The sequence below is a fragment of the Bos taurus genome, chromosome 1, assembly GCF_002263795.3.
Source record: "Bos taurus isolate L1 Dominette 01449 registration number 42190680 breed Hereford chromosome 1, ARS-UCD2.0, whole genome shotgun sequence".
Lineage (NCBI taxonomy): Eukaryota > Metazoa > Chordata > Mammalia > Artiodactyla > Bovidae > Bos > Bos taurus.
In genome coordinates, this window is record NC_037328.1 from 141,985,925 (window position 1) to 141,999,440 (window position 13,516).

At 49.4% G+C, this 13,516-nt stretch overlaps 1 pseudogene; it reads right to left on the bottom strand.

The window, feature by feature from the left end:
• Positions 1–4,186: 4,186 nt before the first annotated feature.
• LOC112448001 (translation machinery-associated protein 7-like) lies at positions 4,187–12,873 on the bottom strand (annotated as a pseudogene).
• Positions 12,874–13,516: the final 643 nt, after the last annotated feature.

Genomic DNA, 13,516 nt, shown 5'->3' on the forward strand with positions numbered 1-13,516 from the left:
TCCTTGGTGGCCCAACGGTTAAGAATCCACCTTGCAATGCAGGGGACTAGGGTTCAATCCCTGGTTAGGGAACTAAGATCCCACAGGCCATGGAGCAGCTAACCCCTCACTGCACTAGAGAGTCCATGCACCACAATGAAAGATCCCACATGCTAGCAACTAAGATCTGATGTGCACGCATGCTCAGGTCTGTCTGCCTGTTTTCAGCCCCACAGACTGCAGCCCGCCAGACTCTTCTATCCATTGGATTTTTCCCAGCAAGAATATTGGAGCGGGTTGCCATTTCCTCCTCCAGGGGATCTTCCCAACCAGGGGTCAAACCTGTGTCTCTTGCACTGGCAGGTAGATTCTCTACCACTGAGCTACCTGGGAATCCCCTTAGGACCTGATGCAGCTAAATAAATAAATATTTTTAAAATAAAACTAATGTTTACACCAAAACTTGTATACAAATGTTTATGGCAATTTTATTCATAATCACCCCAAACTAGACAAACCAACAGTCTATCTATCAGCTGGATGACAAGGAAGACACTACAGACATGTATGTGCAACAACACGGACTCGACACAAATGCATTACGCTGCATGGAAATGCCACATTCAATAGCCACATCCTCCCAATGGAAGTGGGAGGTTCCATTGAGATGGCATTCTGGAAATTCATTCAGTGGAGACTGGAATGGTCACTGGTTGCCAGGGGCTAGGGCGGAAGCAGGAGGCTGACTGTAAAGGGTAGGGAACGGTTCGGGGTGGTAGACGTCTGTTCTGGATTGTGTGGTGGTAACACAACTGGGTACATGAGTCAAAACTCGTGCAGAACTGAGTTTTACCCTATGCCAGTTGTATCCCAGTAAAGTGTTTATTGCTAAGTCGTGTCTGACTCTTTGCAGCCCCATGGACTGTAGCCCACCAGGCTCCTCAGTCCATGGGATTCTCCAGGCAAGAAGACTGGAGTGAATTGCCATTCCCTTCTCCAGAGGATCTTCCCAACCGATGGATCAAACCCGGGTCCCTCCCATTTCGGGTAGATTCTTTACCATCTGAGCCACCAAGGAAGCAGTTGAGGGACTTCTGTGGTGGTCCAGTGGGTAAGAGTCCACCTTGCAATGCAGGGGACGATCCCTGGTCAGGGAACTAAGATCCCACACGCCGTGGAGCAACAAAGCCCATGGGCTGCAACTACTGAGCCCCTGTGCCACAACTAGAGAGTCCACGCATCAAAGAAATACCCTGCATGCTGCAACTCAGACCTGAGGCAGCCAAATAAATAAATCAGTTTAGCAAAATAAAATATTTCTGTTACTTTCTAAAAAATAATAATATATAAGTTGAAGTCACATACACGTGGGAAGTGCACTCTCTAACTGTATTTTGAGTCCTTGAGAAGATGAACAGTCACGGTCCTGAGTCAACGTCCTGCAGGACATTATCCAAGAGGATTCTCCCTCCCAGACTTTTTCCAAGTGACAGGCTGGACACACGTCACCCTTGATGATCTCAAAGCCCTGGTACAGACAGTCTACGATCTGCAGGAGGTTAGGCCACGCCCTCTCTAGAGGCGGTCCTGGGCAGCAGTCACCTTGCTTGGCATCTATGTTTCTTTGCAAAAGGCAGCCTCCTCCACCAGCTTCGTGGACTGACTCAGGTCTTCTCCAGGCCAGGAAATGAGGAGGGAGGACAGGATGCCTGTGGTCCACACCCTCTGGGAAAGGGCAGCTCCCGCTGGGGAGGGACATTGAGTTCCCACCTGGGGACAGTGTGGCCCCCACCCACAGGGCCTGATGCCAGCCAAGGGACCACAGCCACCATCATGAAGGCGAGCTCTGGTTCAGACTCGGACTGTGTCCATTTCACGAGACCACTTGGAGGAGGGGTGCAAGGTCTCCATGTGCAGCGGGGGCCTGCAGAGGAAGACAGAAATTGGCATGCTTCCTTCAGACCTTCGCCCTTGGCCAACAGTGTGCCAGGGGGTCAGAGCCCAGTACCAGGCAGAATCAGAGGATCAGAGTGTGGCAGGGTCCAAGCCCCTCCGCTCACTTCCAGTACAACAGCCTTCCAGGTGTTTGCCAAGCACAGTTAGGAAGGTGACTCACTCAGCCCACGTTGGGGATGCTCACGCAGAGCACAGGCTGCCGAGGAAGGTGCCAGAGCACGTGGGTACTGTTCCTCCTCTGGCTCCATGGGGCGGCTCCAGGAGGGCCCTGCCCTGCCCCCACCCCATGCAGAGGATGTCCCTGGGCCTACTATAGGCCAGTCCAGCTGCTAAAAATAGTCCCAGTCTGCAGCCAGAATCAATAAACATCATCACATTTTCCACAGCAGGCAGCAGCACAGATGACAAGGGAAATCATGGTGACTTTCCTAGTCTTCCCTGTGCAGCCTGCCCGCGGCAAAGGGGAGCTTTTTGAACAGGACTGAGGCCCCTGAATCTCACACTGCAGCTCCAAACGCTTTCCAGAGGTAGGTCAGGCAGGACCATGGTGCCAACATGGGAGAGGAGCTAGCCTCACACTTTTTTCATATTCTGTGACATTTAAATCACATGTTTCTTATTTCTGAAAAGACCAAATGAATGACAATGTAGATAAAACAAGTCTACAAAATTGGTCTACAAAGGGATAGTTCCTTTTGTGAGACAAGTTCTTACCAAGCGAACCTTGTAAGTTTTAAAAATATACTGTTTCTCGGGGCTTGGAGGTCCAAAGTTTAAGAACCCACCTTCCAATTCAGGGGACACTGGTTCAATCCCTGGTTGGGGCGCTAAGATCCCGCATGCCCCGGAGTAACTAAGCCTACATGCCACAACTAGAAAAGAGCCCAAGCACCGAGATAAGCACCCATCACAAAGTTTAAAAAATTAAAAAAAAAAACCATAAAAAAGAAAGTATATTCAGTTTCTCAAAAAGTCCTGGTTGGTGTGCAACCATTTCATAAATGAGAACATAAAATCAGGTATAATATTACCCCTTGATCAACGTACTATTTAAAAAGCTTTCTTCCCCCATGTCTGATGAATTAACTCCCCCTATTGTGACTGCCTTAATATTGTTGTTGTTGTTTAGTCACTAAGTCATGTCTCACTTTCAGACCCCATGGACTGCAGTATGCCAGGCTCCCCTGTCCTTCATTATCTCCCAGAGTTTGCTCAAACTTATGTCCGTTGAGTCACTGAGGTTAGCTAACCATCTCATCCTCTGTTGCCTCCTTCTCCTCCCACCTTAAATCTTTCCCAGCATCAGAGTCTTTTCCAATGCATCAACTTTTTGCATTAGGTGGCCAAAATATTGGAGCTTCAGCTTCAGCACAGTCCTTCCACTACATATTCAAGGCTTATTTCCTTTAGAATGGACTGGTTGGATCTCCTTGCAGTCCAAGGGACTCTCAAGAGTCTTCTCCAACACGACAGTCCAAAAGCATCAATTTTTTAGCGCTCGGCCTTCTTCACAGTCCAACTCTGACATCCGTACACTACTACTAGAAAGATAAAGCACCCCGAACTGGGGCTCGAACCACAGAAACTTACTCTTAGCTCTAGAGACTCGAACTCCAAAATTGAGGCACGAAAAGAGCCACGCTCTCTCTGAAGTCTCCAGGGGAGGGTCCTTCCTGGCCCCTGCCAGCATCCTTGCCATCCTTGGCTGGCAGATGCATCACCCAGTCACATGGATGTCTTCTCCTGTGTCTTCTCACTGCCTCCCTCTGTAGCTGTCTGTCTAATTTTCCCTTTTTTAAGGATGCCAGTCATATCAGGGTAGGGTCCACACAATGCCTCATTTTCTTTCATTTTTTTAAAAGGCTGCTATGTTGCTGTGCTCTGTTGCTCAATTGTGTCTGACTCTTTGCAATCCCATGGACTGTAGCCCACCAGGCTCTCTTGTCCCTGGAATTTCCCAGACAAGAATACTGGAGCAGTTTGCCATTTCCTCCTCCACGAGATCTTCCCAACCAGGGATCAGACCCCCATGTCTTACATCTCCTGCATTGGCAGGCAGATTCTTTATTACTATGCCACCTGGGAAGCCCCTTTTTGCAAATAAATTGGTTAATTCCAGGTGGTGTAGAATTCAGGATAGAACAAAGACTAAAGAACACTCTGGCAGGAATATTCTGGGCTGGGTTTTTGTGTGTCTCACAGCTAAGGTAGGAATGGCTGAGAAGTACTAAAGACAAGATGAGCCAGCGTATGATTTTTTTTTTCACACAAGTTTATTATTCAATGGACAATAGGTTCCAAGACAACGCTTCCTTCTATTATCAGCTCTAGGTGGCAACAGACGTCATGGCAGGACATCCAGGTGTTTAAACAAGAACGGAATGAAGGATCGCCATTGCCTTAGGCACAAGGAACAGCTTACTTTTTGCCAGATTTCTTAATTCCACCTGTGGTCAAGCGGCCTCTCCCCACAGCCCTCGCTTTTAGTTCCTAGAGTTTCTTCTGCTCCTCCTTCTGTATCTGCTGGAACTCATCTCATCCATCTTCTTGGCTTTCTTCTTGGGCTGCTTCAGGGGCTGCTTCTTGCCTCCTTCGAGGCCCGACATGGCGCCTGCCATGCCTCATTTTTTTTGATCACCTCTATAAAGACCCTGAATCCCCATAAGGTCATGTTCTGAAATATAGGGGATAAGAACCCCAACATGTCTTTGGGGGATCACATAAATAATATCACTGCCTAGCTTCTCCTGGAGGAGCAGAGGTGGGAGAGGGAGGAGAGACATGTGGGAAGATGTGGGGAGAAGCCTAGCCTGCTCCAGGCATGCCCACTTCATTTTTGTGGTTTGTACCCATGAAACATGCAGGGCAGACAGAACAAAAGAATTAAAATACAAAGCCAGAGCACAAACCCTGATGGTGCCAAAGATGCAGTGGTGAGAACATTACCTGAAGAAGCTGTTTTTCTGTTGTTGTTCAGTTGCTAAGTTATGTGCAACTCTTTGTGACCCTGTGGATTGCAGCACGCCAGGCTTCTCTGTCCTTCACTATCTCCCAGAGTTTGCTCAAACTCAGGTCTATTGAGTCAGTGATACTATCTAACCATCTTATCCTCTGCCTTCCCTTTTTGCCTTCAATCTTTCCCAGCATCAGGGCCTTTTCCAGTAAGTCAGCTCTTCCCATCAGGTGGCCAAAATATTGGAGCTTCAGCTTCAGCATCAGTCCTTCCAATGAATATTCAGGGTTCATTTCCTTTAGGATTGACTGGTTTGATCTCCTTGCTGTCCACGGGACTCTCAAGAGTCTTCTCCAACACCACAGTTCAAAAGCATCAATTCTTTGTCATTCAGCCTTCTTTACGGTCACAACTCTCACGTCCGTACGTGGCTTCTGGGCAAACCATAGCTTTGACTATATGGACCTTTGTTGGCTGATGACTTTTTGTGATTTGTCTCAAAAGTGTTTGGGGTCTGAAGTCCATCCAGTCTGGGTCAAGTTTCAGGTGGGGCAGTAGGTCATGGGCCCTGGAAGAGCATCTGGCTCCCGGGGCACAGGCCTGGGGAGACCCAACCCCTGGCAGGTGGGCCCTAGTGACTTTCCCAGGAGAAGAGAAGCATTGGTTCAAGGTTACACGTGGCCTGTTCCTGGCTCTGTGGATGGAGCATGCTGTTACCGTCTGCGATGCAGCGGGTCCTTTCAGCAGCACCATCCATGTTTCACAGCCCATGAGGCTGCCAGCCAGGTCTCAGGCTTTGGAGGTATTGGCCTCTCTGAGGCTAGGAAGCCTCAACCTTAAAACCTGGTACCGGAGAAAACACAGACAAGGCTGTCCGTTGCGGCCCATCCGTCCTCCCTGTGCTGACATGACTCAAGAATCACATGACGCTTTGCGTGCCTTTGTTCAGAAGCAGCCTGGGGATGGCAGGGGTCTCAGCCTGCTAGACTCTGGTTAGAAATGGCGACATCTGAGTGTCAAGGCAACACCATCTGTTCCCAAAATAGGGCTCAGCAGGATCACGGCTGATCCATCCTCGCAGTCCACCTCCTCTTCCAGGTTTCTCTCTGGCGTCCTCCTGTGTCCTCTGGGAAGGCGCCCCCCAGGCTGGCCAGGAGCAGTCGTCAGCACCTGGCTCCCCTGTGCAGGGCCTGAAAGAGGGCCCGTGGGCAGGCGTTGTTAGGAGAGGGCCCCAGAGAGCCCCAGCAAGGGGAGGAAGAAGGTGAAACTGGAGGAGGAAATACACTGCAAGACACAGGGGAGGTGGGTCATGAGGACTTGGGCCCCCAGAGCTTCAGAGTTGTCAGGTGAGGTCAGACAGGGAGCAGCCTTGCCCATCCCCCCCCCCGGCTCCCATATTCAAGCAGTCACTCCCACATCTCCCGGCACCATCTGCATGCCAGGTAGGCTCCACGAGGAGAAGCCAGGGGCAGGAAGTGAACAGGGTTCCCCCAGACCTGCTCCCACAGCAGCAGCTGGGACCCGGGGGACAGGGCACAGGAGGCGCTGGGCATACCAGTCCCCCATGACATTCCTTCACTGCAGGGGCAGAGATTGTAATAAGCGAGTGGGCAGGCCCTTGCAGTTGAGTCTGGGTCCTGGGAACCAGGCCTCAGCCAGCAGGGGAGGCCGTGGAGAGCAGTTGGAGGCAGGCGGGGATGGGGGAGGCCACCTTGCCTCCACTGACTCACGGAGGCAGGAAGCACTCCTCTCTGAAGCCATGGAAGGCCCCAGATTGTTCCCTACAGTCACCAGCTGACCCCCAGCTGGTGGTGGGGTCTTCCTGACCAGCCCTCCCAAATGAATGCAAACTGGGTGTGAGATGATGAAAACACCCATTTATTCCGTACCTGCTATGAGGCTGGGGCTCCTTCTGCGGTATTTTATTGACCGTCCAGGATCCTGCAGGGCAAGCATGTGTGGGCCCCATTTTTAGAAGAGGACCCCAGGGCTCAGGGGGGTTGGCCTCTCAGCAAAATCCACACAGCAGGCGTGAGGGTCAGAATGCAGGGCTGCCCGCACCCTCGTGAGCCAGGCCCAGGTTGACTTGGTTTTATGTGCTTTGTCGACACTGTGCCAGGACATCAGTAGAGGGAGTGCCCTGGAGGAAGACTTGCAGGGGGCCCTGCCATGGTGTGTGAGCGTGTGCACGTGTGTGTGCATGCGTGCATATGCATGTAGTGGGACGAGGAAGAGCCACACATCCTCAGAACTGCCTGCTTTGGTTCTCATTCAAACCTACACAGGGCAAAAAACAAAACCAGGATGCCCAGTTAAACTTGCGCTTGGATGCCAGATAAACAGATATCGCATACAATATACTTATACCAACAAATTATTTGTGTTTATCTCGAATTCACATTTAATGGGTGTTCTGAATCTTACCACTGGCTCTCATGGGCTCTCAGCTGGCCTATTCCTCACATTAAATACCATTAAATACCATGCTTTAAACATTTAGAGGGGTTTCTGTATACCTAGTGGGATGCTGAGTTATACTCAGGTAAAATAACCTGGACAGAAATACACTAAATTGTTAATAGCCCTTGTCTCTGGTTAGTGGGCTTACAGATGGTTTTATTTCCTTGTTTATACTTTTCTATATTTTCTAATTTTTTCAACTCACATCTACTTCACAGAAAACATTTTAATGACTCCAGTAACAATTACTCTCTCCTCCTTGGCACCTGAGACCAAAGGGCAGATTCTGCCAGCATGGGGGAGGGGACGGAGTGGACTTTGGCAGCTGTGGGTCCCAGGCCATGTGAATCATTAACCCTCAAGAGGGAGTCTTGAGGGGCTGATGAGGGTCTGAGTGCCTGGAGAAATGGGGCTGTGATGAGAGCAGTGACTGGAAAGAGTGGTTCAAAGGCAGTTCACGAATCGGCTACTTTGGATGAGAGGACTGTACAGGGGACCGCCCTGCCAGGTGCAAAGGCTGCTACCCACCTGGAGACAAGGAAGACTCAGGATGCTCTGGTGGAGAGGCTGAACTGCACCCACCGAGGGGCACATGTGCAGTAGGAACGCCACTAACATCGGCTACAGAACCATATTCCCTGACAAAACTTCCACTTCTTCCCAAAAGGAAAACGAAGATCACAAGACCAGGCGTGGATTACAACCTCTTTTTTTTTTTTTTTTTTTAAGGAAAGGGCGTGTATCCATCCCCTTAGGAAAGAGTTGCAAGGCTATAAGCAAATGAGAACTTGTCCTCTCCGGGTGCCTCTGCAGACTGTCTGCAGGAAATCAGGAGCTGAGTGGTCCCACAGGCGAGCCACAGGGTTGGGGGTGGGGGGTAGGCACCCTTCTAGGAGGCTGTCTTCATGCAAAGCCCATTCCTCTGCATCTCCTGGCAAAATGCTCCTTCTGCCATTTGAGACATCCATCATTGTAATCAGTGCTTCTGCTATAAATCTGTCACTCTGTAATCTGATACACTCTTTATTACCTACACACATCCCACAGCAGTCATCTAAAAGAATGATGTGTTTTTCACTTGTTGGCCAAAGTCAGCCAATAAAATGATAATTGCATGTTTGTTATTCACTTCACAAATTCAGGTAGTTGATCCAGACATCATAGAGTTCATTTTTCACTTATTTCCATATTAACCTTAAAATTACAAACAAACAAAAAAATAACTCTCTATACTTTTGATATAATTCAATAAAAGACTTCAAACTTAAAAAAAAAAAAAAAGAGTGGGTATCCTGAAGCTCCAGCTAGGTCCTGGCCACTGGCTAAATGCAGTGGGCACCTCCTTCCAGATTGTGCCAGGTGGTTCAGTGGCCAAGACTCCATGCTCCCAGTGCAGGGAGCCTGGGTTTGATCCCTGGTCAGGGAACTAGATCCCACATGCCACAACTAAATATCTCACATGCCTCAATGAAGATTGAAGATGCCACACGCCAAAACTAAGACCTGGCACAGCCAAATAAATAAATATTTTTAAAAGAAAAGTAAAGTGTGGGGCAGGATCTCAGAGCCCACCCCTCGCTCATTCCCCAGGGCCTGGGGAAGGGGAAGTCCTGATTGATTCAGTTCTTGCGGGGGTGTCCACTCCTGAGAAGGGGTTAACCTCACCCCTTCAGAACTGCTTGGACCAAATGTGAGTGTGTACGTATGCACATGAGTGTGGTAGGGGACACAGGCCACCCGCCGCAGAGAGCAGACACTTTAGGAAGCTCCCTGCGCCCGTTTCCTTTTCTTTAAAGTGCTTGAGTGTCTGACAGTGGCTGTGTGACTCTGTTTTGTCAGTGATCAGGAAGGTGAAGTCGCCAACGGCTTCTGGACAAGGTGACACAAGAGCTGTGAGAATAGAAGCCCTTTGCCACCTGCCCCTCCCTGCACTGGGTGTTGCCTACGAGTATGTGATTCCTGGAACCCCTGCAGCCATCTTGCCACTGAGGGGCAAGCCAAGAAAAATCTCACCAACCCAGTGCCCTCCCTGCATAGTTCATGAAATGATTGAAGGCATTGTTATCAACTACACTTCAATTTTTAAAATGCAAAAAAAAAAAAAATTTTTTTAAAGAAAGCTTTGCTTTAGCTTCTGAGAGTTAGAGATTCTATTATTTATGACCAAAAGCACCCTATGACCACAGCCATTCTGTTGACAGACAAATAAATGGTCAGGAGGCCAGCTTAGTCATCTGGGTAGAATTTAGCTGAGACCTGTTCTGACACCTTTCTACCCAGGTACTATAAATGAAAACTTTGCCCCTTGACATGTCCCCAGCTCCCCATTCCCACACGACCATAACCTTCTGTGTGTGAAATGATTCCCGGTTGCCGTGGAGACCAGGACACCTGCAAAGGAAACAGACTGCACAGTGGGGTTGAAGGTTAGTCTAGGAGTAGGGCGTGGGAAGGCAGATTCTCCTGGCCCTTCTCTTTAATGGCCTAATTGTTATTTCGCACACAATAGTCTAATTATTTCCCTAAGGCTGGGGACACGGGCTTGCCTGGAATGGCTTTCTGAGTTGTCACAGGTCCCTTCCTTCTGACTCCTACTCGCACAGCCCCTGCTAGGCAGAGACGGACCCTGGCTTAGCACCCCTGGAACAGCAGGGGTGGGCCAAGGGGAAGCTGCCCCTAATCTCACCCTCCACAGGACTGGACCTGGGCAGCACGGCTGGAGGTGTAAAGGTTCTATTTCTAGAACTCTCCAACCTGCCTGCTGAGCTCCAAGTCTCTACTGCAGGCAGGCAGATCGGCACGAACACTCATGAGATGCCCACTGAATGCATCATCCTCCCCACTTCCAGGACCAACAATCAGGCCTAGATTGGGTTTCATCTGACCCCTATTCTTTCATTCAACACATATTTGTGGAGCATATTTCTCTGCTCTCAGGTGGGGATGCCTATGGTGGGCAGAATAAACCCCCCTTCCACCCCTCTCCACCCAGGGATGATGATGATCCTGGTCCTGAGACCTGTGTCATTTCTTCTGGCAGCAGGGACCCTGTAGCTGTGGTTCAGGTAAGGAATGTGAGCTGGGAGATCATTCTGGATTATCCACGTGGGCCCAATGTCATCCCAGAGGAAGAGAATCAGTGAAGGAGACCTTCAGGGAAGCAGAGAGGGAGGGAAGTGCTGGCTGGCTTTGAGGCTAGAGGAAGGGGCCAGAGAGCCAGAAAGATGAGCAGCTTCTAGAAGCTGGGAAAGGATTCTCCCCCAGGATTTATAGAAGGAACCTCCCTGCTGCCACTTGACTTTATCTCAGCCAGGCCCACATCAGACCTCTGACCTCCAGCACCGAGAGCTGATAAATGCAAGCTGTCTTAAGCCACATGTAACAGCAGCCACGGGGAACCAGCCCAGCGGCCCTCTCATTGACCTCCATCCCCAGACCCCTCTTCCTCCCTGTGCTTCACACCTTCCTCCTGCCACCTTTGAATCCAGACTTTCCTCTCCCAATACAGCCTCTGATCAAACCAGTCAGTCCTAAAGGAAATCAACCCTGAATATTCATTGGAAGGACTGATGCTGAAGCTGAAGTTCCAATACTTTGGCCACCTAATGTGAAGAGCTGACTCATTGGAAAAGACTCTGATGCTGGGAAAGATTGAGGGCAGGAGAAGAAGGGGGTGACACAGAAAGAGATGGTTGGATGGTATCATGGACTCAATGGACATGAGTTTGAGCAAACTCCGGGAGACGGTGAAGGACAGGGAAGCTTGGCATGCTGCAGTCCCTAGGGTTACAAAGAGTTGGACATGACTTAGCAACTGAGCAAGAACTCATATACCACATAATTCATTCATTTAAGGTGTTCAATGCAATGGCTTTTAGTACATTCACAGAATTGTACAACCATCTCCCAGCCATCTCCATGGTCAATTTTAGAACCTTCATCACCTCCAAAAGAAACACTCTACCCTTTCAGTAACACCCTGCAATTTCCCTCAGCCCCCAGGCTCTGGAAACCAAAACACTTACTGTTTTTCTATGACTGTGCCTGTTCTGGACATTTCATATGAGTGGAGTCGTGTAACACATGTTATTCTCACCCTTCCTTTTCCTCCTCGCCACCTCCAACCCGCCACTGCTTCCTGCACCCACCTGCCTGGCACTCTCTTCTCTCAATGGGGTGGGGGGGCAGGTCACCTGTTATGAGTGTTATTGTTGCCTGTTCTGGTGGTTGGGGGAGAGGTGTTGGGGAGATGCTTTCACTGTTTCCTTCAATGCAGACACCTGGGAGAGTCCCACAGGTGAGGCAGGGCATTGTCCTATTGGCCCCAGTCACAGCTGGACGTGGGGAGGACTTCCTGGAGAATGTTGCCAGGACTGTGTGGAGGAGGAGGGATGTGGGCAGCAGGCCAGCCAGGAAGCTCCAGAAGGAGGGGCACGGATGTGTAAGAGGGGCTGCCAGCCCTTCAGGGGCCAGGACGGAGGCCCAGGAGGGTAACTGAAAGTGGGGCTGGACACAGGCTAGAGTGAGCGGCCTTCATGGGGGCAAAAGGACCACTGAAGGCCTGGGGGCATCAGGCCTGGGAAGGAGAGTCAAGTTCCTTTAGAGGCCACTGGCTGCTGAAGGGAGAGAAGACAGAAGGTAAGATGGAAGGAGGCCTGGAGCCTCTCAGAGGGACATTCCTGGCTGGTGTCCTGAATTAACCTCATGAGTTAGTTCATGCTCAGAGCACAGAAGAGGCCAAAGTTCCTGTCAGGTGCCCTGGTGAGCACTCACAGCCGCCTAATAGAGTCCTCCGCACTTTGCACCCGGGACTTCAGGGACTCCAGCCAGCTCCCCCGCCAGCCCACACTCTCCCAGCTCCCTCCTGGGCGCTTTCTGGGTTCTGGCTCCACCCCAGGTGCTTCACCACTGAGTGCCACACCCACCAGGGGTACCTGCAGATGGAGCCAGGAACCGCCACACCTCCCCCAAAGTCCTTGGTCCAGAAGTGGTGGCCAGGGACAAGAACAAGCAACTTGGCAGATTGGAGAGAGTCCTGTTCCCTTCCTCTCCTGGCTGGCTTTGCAAATAGCAAAGCACGTTGTCTTTGTAATGCAAGAAATATCAGCTCTTTGTTAATGGTCATGACCCTGATGCTGGGAAAGATCGAGGGCAGGAGGAGAAGGGGGCAACAGAAAATGAGATGGTTGGATGGCATCACCAACTCAATGGACACAAGTCTGAGCAAACTCCAGGAGACAGTGAAGGACAGGGAAGCCTGGCATGCTGCAGTCCATGGGGTCCCAAAAAGTCGGACACAACTGAGCAACTGAACAACAAAATGACATCTGTGGGTTGCAGTAAAACCTATACGATAAGCTTACTTGAGAGAAATTCAAATATTGAACTATTTAAAAACAAACTTTCGGGGGGGAATAAATTAAGAGTTTGGAATTAGCAGAAATATATATATATATATGCTAATATATAAATTACAATATACAAAATAGATAAATAGCAACTGTACAGCACAGGGAACTATATTCATTATCTTATAATAACCTATAATGGAAAAGAATCTGAAAAAGAATATATATATACAAGAAAAAATTTTATATATCATATAAAACTGAATCGCTGTGCTATACACCTGAAACTAACATGTTGTAAATCAACTATACTTCAATAAAACAAAAAACAAGGAAAAATTCGAAATTTAATAGAAACAAAATTTTATACTCTTCAAAGAACCAAGAATTACTAAGAGGATGTTACGTAAGTAAGGTGCTAGAGAAAATGCAGGGCACCCAGTTAAATGTGAAATTCAGATCAGCAACAATTTTTTAGTATGAGTAGTCCCTGATAGCTCAGTTGATAAAGAATCCACCTGCAATGCAGGAGACCCCGGTTCGATTCCTGAGTCGGGAAGATCCATTGGAGAAGGGATAGGCTACCCACTCCAATATTCTTGGGCTTCCCTGGTGGCTCAAGTGGTAAAGAATCTGCCTGTAATGTGGGAGACCTGGGTTCAACCCCTGGGTTGGGAAGATTCCCTTGAGAAGGGAAAGGCTACCCACTTCAGTATTCTGGCCTGGAGAATTCCATGGACTGTATAGTCCATGGGGTCACAAAGAGTTGGACACAACTGAGCGACTTTCAGACATACACACAGTCATAAACAATAAAGTA